The 13,674-nt window shown below is 38.0% G+C and overlaps 1 protein-coding gene across 8 annotated transcripts in view; it reads right to left on the bottom strand.

Annotated features, from left to right (window-relative positions):
- Window positions 1-13,674, bottom strand: part of SMG6 (SMG6 nonsense mediated mRNA decay factor) — a 243,179-nt gene that overhangs the window by 142,916 nt on the left and 86,589 nt on the right. The gene's annotated exons all lie outside the window — the stretch shown is intronic.

Genomic DNA, 13,674 nt, shown 5'->3' with positions numbered 1-13,674 from the left:
AAGGGGGTCCAGGAAAGGGGCAGAAGTTTGGGATTGCAGAACACCTGGAGTGAGGGGAGGTATGCATCCAGGAGTCCCTAGACTCCCACCCACTTGGCTCTGAGCCACTCCTGTCTTTCCAGAACAAAGACACCTTAGGGGGTCAGAAATATTTGAGGAAGACCTTGCATAAGGAGGCCTGGGAAGTCTGAACTGGCTCTCCCTGTGGAAGCCATTAGATATTCAGCACTTCATTTGTTTCCAATTCTTGCAAGAGTGCAGCTCCAGGCTGTGGGGTGAGAGGCTCCTCTCTGACGTAATCAGGAAGCAGCTGCAAAATTAAGGAATCCCTCATGACATCATAAAAAGAGTAGATGGTTTACTGGGGAAAGTATAAAAATTAATTACATATTCCCACATGAATCCCTTCCCCTAAATCTGTACACACTCCCTCCCACCCCCATGTATTCTCTCATCAACAACATCCCAAAGCCACCTTACTGAGCTTACTGAGCAGGATACAAAAGGGAAAACAAAACTCAGGAAGACAAAGTTTTTTGATGCACCCATGGTCTGCCCCATACATTTGGAACTTAACAAGTGATACCCTGTCCTGGAATTTTTATACATATACCATGTTTCCCCAAAAGAATTATAAGCCCCTTGAAGACAAGAGCTATGTCAAGACTTCACATCCTTGAAAATTAGCGCTATGAAGGGGTTCAAAACATGAATGCTGTTCACAACAGTAGGTACACTATGCCTCTCACCTGTGAATCCTAACCAAAAACAACATGATTCCACTGTGGCCTAAAAAAATAACTAAGATATACTAAGACTTCTGTTAGGCACATAGAGAAGAGAGGGTGTGTGTATGTGTGTGTATTTATGTGTGTGTATGTGAAATCTCAAAACTTTAAAAAAGATTTGCACAGGAGGTATTATTTTCCCTCTCTGACAGTTAAGGAAACAGTCAGAGAAGTTAAATGACTTGGGACACCTGGGTAGCTCAGCAGTTGAGCGTCTGCCTTTGGCTCAGGGTGTGATCCCAGGGTCTGGGATTGAGTCCACATCAGGCTCCCTGCAGGAGCCTACTTCTCCCTCTGCCTGTGTCTCTGCCTCTCTCTCTGTCTCTCATGAATAAATAAATAAAATTAAAAAAAAAAGAAGTTAAATGACTCGCCCAAGGTCACAAAGCCATTAAGTGTCAGAGATGGGATTTGAATTCAAGTCTGTCAGCTCTTGAACCCATGCTATTCCCATACTTGGTTTTCAAATGCCTGTGATTCAAGCTACAAGCTCCAACTCTTCCTCTGCCGTTTATATGAACATGAAAACCTCAGAAACTCTCCATTGTTCTGCACAAAAAGCTCTAAGGTAACAAATATGTGGAATCTAAAATTAAAAACACTATACCATTTCGGGGCACCTGTGTGTCTCAGTCGGTTAAGCATCTGCCTTTGGCTCAGGTCATGATCCCAGGATCCTGGAATTGAGCTCCATGTGGGGCTCCCTGCGCTCAGCTGGGAATCTGCTTCTCCTCCTTCTGCATCGCTCCCCCTCCACTCCTAGACTTGTGAGTGCATGCTCTCTCTCTCTCTCTCAGATAATTAAAATCTTTAAATAAACAAATTAATTAATAAAAACACTATCTCATTTAAAATACCAAAGAAAACAAAAAACCTACATATAAAATATTAGATATTTTCAATATTAAATCTAACAAAATATGTACAGAATCTCTATGCTGAAAAATTATAAAATACCAATGGAAGAAATCAAAGACCTAAATAACTGGAGAGATTTACTATGTTCATAAGTTGGATGACTCAATATTGCAGAAAGCAATTCTCCTCACACAGACCTATAGGTTTAATGCAATTACTATCAAAATTTCAGCCAAGTTTCTTGTAGACAAAGACAAGCTTATTCTAAAATTTATATGGAAAGGCAAAGGGCTTAGGATGGTTAAAACCATTCTGAAACAGAATAACAAGTGGGAAGAATCACTCTTCCCTATTTTAAGTCAAAGAAAGGAAAGCCTTTTCTTTTTTCTTAAATATTTTATTTACTTATTCATGAGAGACACAGAGAGAGAGGCAGAGGGAGAAGCAGGCTCCATGTATGGAGCCTGATGCAGGACTCGATTCTAGGATTGTGGGATCATGCCCTAAGCCAAAGGCAGCCACTGAACCGCTGAGCCACCCAGGTACCCCGAAAGGAGAGCCTTTTCAACAAATGGTGCTAGAGCAATTAGACATCCACAGGCCAAAAAGTGAATCCAGACATAAGTCTTGCACCTTATACAAAAATTAAGTGACAATGGATCAAAGACTTAGATGTAAAACAGAAGACCATAAAACTTTTAGAAAAAAAACTGAAGAAAGTCCTCAGGACCTAGGACCAAGTGAAAAATTTTTGGACTTAATGCCAAAAGCACAATCTACAAAAGGAAAATTGAGATACTGAAGCTCATAAAAATTAAACACTTTTGTTCCGTAAAACAATGTAAGAGGGTGAAAAGGCAAATTACAAATTGGGGCAATGTATTTGTAAACTACAAAGGACTGGTATCTTTATGATATAAAGAACTCTCAAAGCTCACTGGTGAGAAAAACAATCTAATTAGAAAAATGGACAAAAGGCAGAGCAGACATTTCATCATAAACAGATGAAATATAAGCGCATGAAAAGATGTTCAATATTGTTAGTCATCAGGGAAATGAAAGCTAAAAGTGCAAGACAGCACTACACATCTATTAGAATGGCTAATATAAAAAACAGTAACAACACAATACCAACAAGCTAGTGAGGATGCAGAGGATCACACATCCCTAGCTGACTGGAATGTAAAAATGGCATAGCCATTCTGGAGAATAGTTTGGCAGTTTCTTCTAAAGCTAAAAATGTACTTATGATATGATACAGCAATTATCTTGGGCATTTATCGCAGAGAAATGAAAACTTATGTGCGCAAAAATCTGTACACAAATGTTCATGGCAGCTTTATTCATAACGGCCTAAAACTGGAAACAACCCAAATGTCCTTCAATGGATGAACAGTTAAACAGACTGTGGAACATCCACGGCACAGAATACTACTCCGCCATAAAAAGAAAAGTGATGTATACAATAACTTGGATAGACCTTCAAGGAATTATGTGGAGGAAAAAAAAAAGCCAATTTCAAGAGGTTACATATTATGTGACCCCATGTATAGAATACTCTTGAAATAATGTAATTATAGAGACAGAACAGAGGTTAAGATCTGGGAACAGAAGGGGCCAGGATGTTTCTAAAGAGGTAGCCTGAGGGAGCTTTGCAGTGAGGGAACAGTTCTGCTCCTGGACTGTGTAGCAGTTACATGAAGCTACCTGTGTGATAAAATTGGATAGAACTATACATACACACAAACGTGCAACTGTATAAATGTGTAACTGGCAAAATCTGAGTAGGGTCTGTGGATTGTACCAAAGTCAATTTCATCACATTGATGTTGCACTAAAGTTACACAAGATGCTAACATTAGGGAAGGAGGGATGAAGGGACAGGACCTCTTGTGTGTGTGTGTGTGTATATATATATATATATTTTTTTTTTACAACTTCCTGTGAATCTTTAATTCAAAATATGAAGTTCAAAACAAGTAACCTCCAGAAAGATCTAACCTAGGATTCCAGAAATGTTTCTCTTTTACAAAGAACAGGGCTACTTAGACATTTTGGGGACATTTTCCCAATTAGCTGATTATTCAGCACAGATCCTGCAGCCCCTGTTCCCATCTTGTGCTGCCTGGACTGAGCTACTAGAGACTACTGTGGCATCTGGACTAAGCAAGAAATTGCCAGGGGCAACCAAAAGGGAAATAAGAAAAAAGAAGGGAAAGTTTACTGAAGACAGAACTTTTGTCTAAAGAATAAGGAGTAAAACAAGAGAACTTCATTATCAAGGCTGTGACTCATTGGATCAGTAAAATCCATGTCAAGCAGCACAAAGTGAAGGTGATGAGAAAGTGAAGAAAGATGACAAGAAGAACAAATTGCAGAAGCTAAGTGATCTGTTTAAACATGTTCTTGCTGCTCAAAAAATAAGGCAAGGTATAAATCTCAAATCAGTGGTATGTGTTATCTTCAAACAAGGACAGTCAGGAGGAAAAAAGTTGCTTAAAACATGTTGCTTAGCACTGTTTTCTTCATAAATGAAACTGCTTATGCATTTTCAGCATGCAATGCTTTAGACTATTAGTCAAGATGTATATTAAGAAGTTTTCCTTTAGTTGGAAATATTAGCTTCAATACCATGTGAAACTATCTCTTTGTCAACAAATCTGTAGACCAAAGTTTAAAGTTAAAAAAAAACCCCAAAAACAAAACTTCATTAAAACAAACACTTCTCTCCAAAAGACAAAAATGAAAAGAGAAGCCAAAGAGAAAATTTTCTTCCTGGGAGAAAGTATTTATAAAACACTTATCTGACAAAGGACTATCTAGAATATATAAAGAACTCTTTCAACTTAAAAAAGTGAGCAAAGAAGATATATGGATGGCAAATAAGTGCATGCTCAACATGTACTTCTGATAAAATTCTCAACATTATCAATCATTAGGGAAATCAAAGCCACAAATACAACTCCATATCCACTAGGATGGCTGTAACCAAAAAGAGAACAAGTGTTGCTGAGGATATGGAGTACAGGGAGTTCTCACACACTTCTTTGGAAAACAATTGGGAAGTCTCTTAAAGAGTTAAAACAAGGGATCCCTGGGTGGCGCAGCGGTTTGGCGCCTGCCTTTGGCCCAGGGTGCAATCCTGGAGACCCGGGATTGAATCCCGCGTCGGGCTCCCGGTGCATGGAGCCTGCTTCTCCCTCTGCCTGTGTCTCTGCCTCTCTCTCTCTCTCTCTGTGTGACTATCATAAATAAATAAAAATTTATAAAAAAAAAAAAAAAAAAAGAGTTAAAACAAAAAATAAGTTAAAAACACTTATTTACCAAATGAGCTGGTTATACCAGTCCTAGGGATTTACTTAAGAAATATGAAATCATAAGTCCACACAAAGATTTACACTTGTATGTTTGTAGCAGTTTTATTCATAAAAGCCCCAAACTGGGGAAAAAAAAAAAAACAACTGTCCATCAATAAGAGAATAGATAAACAAATTGTGGTATATCCATACAATGGAAGACTACTCATCAACAAAAAGAAACAAACTACTGAATCGTTCAACAACATGGACAAATGTCAAAATCATTACTGTGGAGTAAAGAAGACTGACCAAAAGACAGAGACAGAGGGAAAGAAAATACTGTCAAATTATAGAAAATGCAAACTCTTCTACAGTGACAGAAAGCAGATCAGTGGTTGCCTAGGGATTAGGAGGAAAGGTTAGGAAAGAAAGGATTACAAAGGGGCACAAATAAATTTTTGTGAGTGAAGGATATGTTCACTATCTTGACTGTGGTGATGGTTTCACAAATGTATACATATGTGGAAAATTCAGCAAATTGTACACTCTACATATGTATAGTCTGATACAAATCAATTAGATCTCAATAAAACTGTTAAAAGTTTTTTTTTTTTTTTTTTAAGAGAGGAATGACATTAAAAGGCCATCAATCTGACTCATCATTTAAGACTTTAAGATCATAACTTAGAGGCTGATTTGACAAAGCTGGACATCTACTGAGTGCCTAATATAAATTTGACACTCAGAAAAACCTTGCAAACTAGCATGGATATTCGCAGTTTATAGACAAGGAAACAAAGCCCCAGAGAGGATAAGAACTTTCTTCATCAAGGTCACACAAGCTGACAAATGGCTGAGTAGAGAATTCAAACCCTTGATCTGGTTGATTCCAAAGCTCTCTATACCATTACAACACAACTGCTACCTTCTGAATGTGAGAAAATGATCTCTAAAAGTGCTAGTAGGCCTTCTCCAGAAGACATCTTGGCTTACCTTCCACCTTATATGGAGCTCTAGAGCCAAGAAGTATCCTGAGGACTTTATCAAAACATCTTGGCAAGACAGACAGCAAACCATCTCTGCTCTCTACAAGGAAAAATGAAAACACTCCTAAACGAGTGCTTCGTTTTTTCCAGAAAATACCCATGCAATTTTAGAAATGGTACACCTATAGATTTCCTGGAGAAGGCAGGCAGGCAAAAAGGGAGGGAGGGAGGTGAGAGAGGAAGATAGAAGTGGAGTGGGGACAGAGAGAGAAGGAGGGAGGAAGGGCCAGCAGGCAACCAGTCAAAACATACTCTGGCCATTTCCACTTTAGTTGTGTCTCTGGATTGATATTTTTGTCACTCAGAATTTCCTGCCTGATTCCAGGGTTATTCAAATATACATCCCCTCTTAGGCAAGAAGAGTTGCTACAAGCAGAATGGCATGCTGGCACCAGCTAAGTCCCTCAGGGATGGGGCCCAGGGGAAGAGGGCCTGCCATTCCAGCATCTCTTCTGAAGAGTTATAAGTAAATCTTGAAGGACAGAGTTTCTGCTTCTACACTGATTACCACAGGTTTTGTGAGGCTTGCCTCTCTCACAATGTTTGGGGGAAGCAAAGGAGAAGTAAAAAAAAAAAAAAAAAAAAGAGTAGCAGCTTCTTAATTACATCAAGCAGGTAACTGTCTCTAGGGAATTCTCTCAAGAGACCTGGGGTGTCTTGTGTCAGAAATTATTTAGGATTGTAGAGGAGAGGAGAAGTGAAGGAGGCTTCCTAAAAGTCATACCCAAAAGGAAACCTTTGCTGCAACAATGAGAAGGAATTAATATAGCCACAACCCTTCTGATGGAGTAGACAGGTTTGGCAGCTGATTTAGACAAACAGCTTGAAACCTGTCATTGTTAGTATGAAGCTTCAGCAGCACTTTGGGTGTCCTAAAGTAAAAGTTAATGAGAGATAATGCCTGCAGACAACCTGATTCGAAGAAAGCTTCTCTGATAGGGCAGGCAGAAGGGCAGAGAAGTGCTCAGCTTCCATTTTAACAGATTAACGCAATTTGTTTTCATTTTATGGCTTCCTGAAGCATTTTTAAGAGTATGATAGAGGGACTCCTGGATGGCTCAGTGGTTGAGCGTCTGCCTTTGGCTCAGGTCGTGATCCCAGAGTCCCAGGATCAAGTCCATCAGGCTTCCTGCATTGGGCCTGCTTCTCCCTCTGTCTATGTCTCTGCCTCTCTCTCTGTGTCTCAAATGAATGAAAAAAAAAGTATGATAGAGTTTACAAACAATGCTAAAATAAGACAATTCTGAGAAAGGTAGGACACAGAGGTACCTAGGATAGGAAGGATCTCTTAGACTCCTTCTGAGAAGCTTCTAGAATGCAAAGATTAGAGCCATCAAATAAATCTTGAGGAGCCAGTATTAAAAAATGAGGTCAATATTAGACATAATTCTTGGGTAGATTTCTTGTGAATATCCAAATCTGCACATTCATCCTGCTCTGGTCTAGCAACTCACTCTAAAAAGTTCCTCAAAGCTTTATAATCTAAGATCAATGCCCAAACTAGATTGAGCAAGCAATGACTTCATCCAACTCCATCCACTGCAAATGGTGTAGTTTTAAAGTAGAATGGAGGTCAACAGAATAATAGCCAAATAAAGCAGTTAAGCCAAGGAAAGGTAGCATTTGATGAAGGTGACCAGAAATCCAATGAGGCATTAGCTAGTCCTCTGACTCAGAAGCTCTAGAAAGGATGTCCCCTTTAGTAAATAGTCCTTCCAAATTTGTAATCAGTTGGCTGATTGGTTAATTTGTCAACAATATAAACTGAAACCTATAAACATTATTTTAAACTAAATTTAATTGTTTTTTTTTTACATTTATTCTTTTATGCCTCACCCCACAAAAGACTTTTGACAACTTAGAGCAAAATCATCTACTATTAAATAACATTAAAGTAGAAGTAGAAAATTAGGATGGAAGAAAAAGGAAAATGCAAACATGCCTATCATGTGCCATGAGTGAACTTAAAATTTACCTCTGATTTTCCTGGCCGCCAAAGCAAAAATGGAAACACCAACAATTGTACAGTTGCCATTATTGGAAAAGGAGAAATAGATCAGTTACTTAGAAAAAACAAATTTTTTCTCAGCACTGAGTTCTAAAATCATTCTTTTTTTTTTAAGATTTTATTTATTTATTCATGAGAGAGAGAGAGAGAGAGGCAGAGGGAGAAGCAGGCTCCCTACAAGGAGCCCAATGTGGGACTCGATCCCAGACCCTGGGATCATGCCCTGGACCAAAAGCAGACGCTCAACTGCTGAGCCACCCAGGTGTCCCTAAAATCATTCTTTTAACATGGATTCTATGCAAGGGATACTGTATGAAAAACATGAAGAATAATTTTGAAAGGTCTTTATAGCACATGGCTTTATACTACATACTGTTAAAAAATACCCAAGAAAAATTGGGGATCCCTGGGTGGCGCAGCGGTTTGGCGCCTGCCTTTGGCCCAGGGCGCGATCCTGGAGACCTGGGATCGAATCCCACGTCGGGCTCCCGGTGCATGGAGCCTGCTTCTCCCTCTGCCTATGTCTCTGCCTCTCTCTCTCTCTCTGTGACTATCATAAATAAATAAAATTAAAAAAAAATACCCAAGAAAAATTATCCTGAAGTTATTTACGTAAGTATCACTATCTAACAATGTTTTACCAAAAGCACAGATACAGGAATATTTTATATACTGATAGTATATAGTACTTAAAGAAAATCCTTAAAATTCAGTTAAAATAATAACTAAGTTAGGAGATGATGATTCTTATTTCAAAACAATCCATATAGGGTTTCTTTAAGTGGATAGACCCCTGATGTCCAATGCATTTGTTTGCCCAACATTTAGTCTGACAGAAAGACTGTGAGAGTCACAGAAACCCAAGTATAAGTGGTATATGCAACTGATGACTAAAGACTGAATGAAGTATTCTAATATCTAAAGAAAAACCCTAGATGAATGAGAAAGTGACATGTGCTATCACATGCTATAAAAGATTCTTGTTTTAAAGGACCAAATGAGGGGATCCCTGGGTGGCTCAGCAGTTTAGCACCTGCCTTTGGTCTAGGGCATGATCCTGGAGTCCCGGGATTGAGTCCCAGATCAGGCTCCCTGCATGGAGCCTGCTTCTCCCTCTGTGTCTCTACTTCTCTCTCTCTCTCTCTCTCTCTCTCTGTATCTCTCATGAATAAATAAAATCTTTAAAAAAAAAAAAAAAAAAAGGACCAAATGACCAAATGAGGGCACCTGAATGACTCAGCAGTTGACTATCTGCCTTTGGCTCATGTTGTGATCCTGGGACCCTGGGATCGAGTCCCGCATAGGACTACCTGCAGGAAGCCTGCTTCTTGCTTTGCCTGTGTCTCTGCCTCTCTCTCTGTGTCTCTCATGAATACGTAAATAAATGATATAATTTATAAAATAAATATATATAATTATATAGATACAAATATAGATGCATAGATATTAAAGGGGAATTGTCTAATTTGTAAAATTCAATTTCTGCATTTTGGAGATATTTCCAAAACAAAAAGTTTAAGGGCATGCTATGAAGCAGAGATTTATTTATTTTTTATTTTTTTAATTTTTAAAAAATATTTTATTTATTTATTTATGAGAGACATGGAGAGAGAGAGAGAGAGGCAGAGACACAGGCAGAGAGAGAGGCAGGCTCCATGCCGGGAACCTGATGTGGGACTCGATCCTGGGACTCCAGGATCGCGCCCTGGGCCAAAGGCAGGTGCTAAACCGCTGAGCCACCCAGGGATCCCTGAAGCAGAGGTTTATTTATTTATTTATTTTTTTATTTATTTATGATAGTCACAGAGAGAGAGAGAGAGAGGCAGAGACACAGGCAGAGGGAGAAGCAGGCTCCATGCACCGGGAGCCCAACGCGGGATTTGATCCCGGGTCTCCAGGATCGCGCCCTGGGCCAAAGGCAGGCGCCAAACCACTGTGCCACCCAGGGATCCCCTGAAGCAGAGATTTAAAAGCTAAATTTAATATTTGGACATTGGTACAGAGAACAAAGCTCTATAATTCTGGGATTAGCACTCCCTACACAACAGTTTTTAAGCACCAATTCAACTTCATTTTCTTGGTGAGATATCCTACATTTGGAGGACAGAATTGATCTGCTTCTACCTAGTTCAAAAGACCTAACAGATTTATTTATAGAACACTGCCTTACTTCTTTAAAAGGACTACTAAACATCAGAGGAGAAATAATTGAAATAAAGAACAGAAAAACAAAAGATTGACTAAACTAAGAGTTGTTTCTTTGAAAAGATAAACAAAATGGAACAAACCTTAGCTAGTCTAACCAAAGAAAAAGATAAATGACCCAAATCAACAAAATCATACATGAAAAAGAGACAATACAGTGATACCACAGAAATTCAAAGGATTATGAGAGGCTATCTGCCAACAAACTGGACAACCTAGAAGAAATGGAAAAATTCTTAGAAACCTACAACTTACCAAGATCAAATCAGAAAGAGATAGAAAATCTGAATAGATCAATTACTAGCAAGGAGACTCAATCAGCAATCAAAATCTCCCAGAGCAAAGAAAAGCCCAGGACCACATCACTTCACTAGTAAATTTTACCAAATATTTATGGAAGAATTAACACCAATCCTTCTTCAAACTGTTCCAAAAAACCAAAGAGGAGGGAACACTTCCAAATCCATTTTATGAGGCCAGCGTTATCCTGATACCAAAACCAGAAAAGAATACTACTAGAAAAGAAAACTACAGGCCAATATCCCTGATGAATACAAATGCAAAAAATCTCAGTGAAATACTAGGAAATAAAATTTGGCAGCATACTAAAAGGATAATTCATCATGATCAAGTCAGATTTATCCTGGGGAAGCAGGGATGGTTCAACATATGCAAATCAATGTGATACATCACATTAACAAAAGAAAAGAAAAGAATCATATAAATATTTCAAGAGATGCAGAAAAAGCAATAAAGAGATTCAATTACCAGCCATGATACAAATTTTTAATAAATTAGGCATAGAATTCTGGCACATATCTCAACATAATAAAGACCATATAATGACAACCCTGGCTAACATCATACTCAATGCTGAAAGAATGAAAGCTCTTCTTCTAAGATCAAGAACAAGACAAGGGTGCCCATTCTCACCTTCCTATTCAGCATAGTACTGGAAATCCTAGCTAGATCAATTAGGCAAGAAAAGGAAATAAAAAGTATCAGAATTAGAAAGGAAGTAAAAATATCTCTATTTGTAGAAACAGGATTTTATTATAGAAAAATCCTAGACTCAACCAAGAAACAGATCTAATCAATGAATTCAGTAAAATTGCAGGATACAAATTAACATACAAAAATCAGTAGCATTTCTATAGCACAAACAATAAAATTTCTGAAAAATAAAAAATAAATTGATCCCATTTATAATAGCATGAACACAATAAAATACTTAGGAATAAATTTAACTAAAGAGGTGAAAGACCTCTATGCTGAAAACCTAAGAAAATGATAATAGGGATAGGACATAAAAAATGGAGGGCAGCCCCGGTGGCGCAGCGGTTTAGCGCCGCCTACAGCCCAGGACGTGATCCTGGAGACCCTGGATCGAGTCCCACATCAGGCTCTCTGTATGATGCCTGCTTCTCCCTCTGCCTGTGTCTCTGCCTCTCTCTCTCTGTCTCTATGAATAAATAAATAAAATCTTAAAAAAAAAAAAAGGGAAAGGTACCTCATGTTCATGGATTGGAAGAATATTGGTAAAATGTCAACTATAGATTCGATGCAATGCTTATCAAGATTCCATTTTTTAGAGAAGTAGAAAAAAAAAACCTCCTAAAATTTATATGGAACTGCAAAAGACCCCAAATTGGCAAAGAAATCCAGAGAAAAAAGAACAAAGCAGGAATGATCACATTCCTGATTTTAAGTATACAATAAAGCTACACTCATCAAAACAGTGTGGTATTGGCATAAAAACAGATGAATAGATCAATGGAACAGGATTGAGAACCCAGAAATAAGCCCAAGCATATATGGTCAAGTAATATTTGACAAGAAAGCCAAAAATACCCAAAAGAAAAAAGATAGTCTCTTCAATAAATGGTGCTAATTGGATATTCACATATAAAGGAATGAAACTGGATCTGTATCTTAACACCACTCACAAAATTAACTCAAAATGGATTAAAGAGGGGCACCTGGGTGGCTCAGTGGTTGAGCATCTGCCTTTGGCTCAGGTTGTGATCCCAGAGTTCTGGGATCAAGTCCCGCATCAGGCTCCCCACAGGGAGCCTGCTTCTCCCTTTGCCTATGGCTCTGCCTCTCTCTGTATGTCTCTCATGAATAAATAAAATCTTTATTAAAAAAATGCACTAAAGACCCCCCAAAATGGATTAAAGACTTAAATGTAAGACCTGAAACCATGAAACTCCTGGAAGAAAACACAGGAACAAAACTCCTTGATGTTCCTGTAATAACAGTATATGTAATAAGGAATTAATATCCAAAACAGAAAAAATTCATTAAAAAATAAATTACATTAAAAAAAAATAGGGGTGTTTGGGTGGCTCAGTCAGGTAAGTGTCAGCCTTCAGCTCAGGTCATGATCCCAGGGTCCCAGGATTGAGCCCTACTGTGGGCTCCTTGCTCCAAGGGGAGCCGGCTTCTCCCTCTCCCTCTGCCTGCCACTCTGCCTACTTGTGTGCATGCTTGCACGTGTGCTCACATTCTTTGTCAAATAAATAAATAAACAAATAAATAAATAAATAAAATCTTTTAAAAAATTTTAAAAACTCATACCACCCAATAGCTAGCTAGCTAAATAAATAAATAAATAAATAAATAAATAAATAAATAAAACAACTAAAAAATGGGCAAAGGACCTAAATGGACATTTCTCCAAAGAAGATATACATGAAAAGATGTTCTACATCACTAGTCATTAGTGATGCATAGAGAAATGCAAATTAGAACTACAATGAGATATTACCTTATGCCTGTCAGAATGGCCAACATCAAAAAGACCAGATATAAGAAACATGGATATGGACATGGAGAAAAAGGAACCCTTATGCACTCTTGGTGGTATTGTATATTGATGCAAACACTATGGAAACAGTACAGAGGATCCTCAAAAAATTAAAAGTAGAACTATCATATGATCCAGCAATTCTACTTCTGGGAAAGCTGCATACCCATAGGTAATGAAAACACTAACTCAAAATGATACTTGCATGTTTATAGCAGCATTATTTACAATAGTTAAGACATGGAAACAACCTAAACGTCCATCAATAGATGAATGGATAAAGAAGTTGTAGTGTGTCTGTGTGTGTAAAATGGAATATTATTCAGCATAAGAAAATGGAAATAGGAAATCCTGCCATTTGTGACACGAATGGACCTAGAAAGGCATTATGATAAGTGAAATAAATCAGAGAAACCAAATACTGTACAGTTTTACTTATATGTGAAATCTAACAAAACAAAACAAAACAAAACAAAAAAACAAAAAAAAAAACAAAACCAAAAAAGAAACAACAAAAACAGCACTCATAGAAAAAAGATGAGACTTGTGGTTACCAGAGGTGAGGGATTGGGAAGCAGGAAGGATGAAGCAGGAGATCAAAAGGTAAAAATTTCCAGTTGTAAGATAAATAAGTGATAGGAATGTTATGTACAAGCCAATG

This window comes from Canis lupus, chromosome 16 (assembly GCF_048164855.1).
Source record: "Canis lupus baileyi chromosome 16, mCanLup2.hap1, whole genome shotgun sequence".
Taxonomy (NCBI): Eukaryota; Metazoa; Chordata; class Mammalia; order Carnivora; family Canidae; genus Canis; species Canis lupus.
Note: the sequence above shows the minus strand (reverse complement) of the source record. Positions and strands in the feature narration are given on the sequence as shown.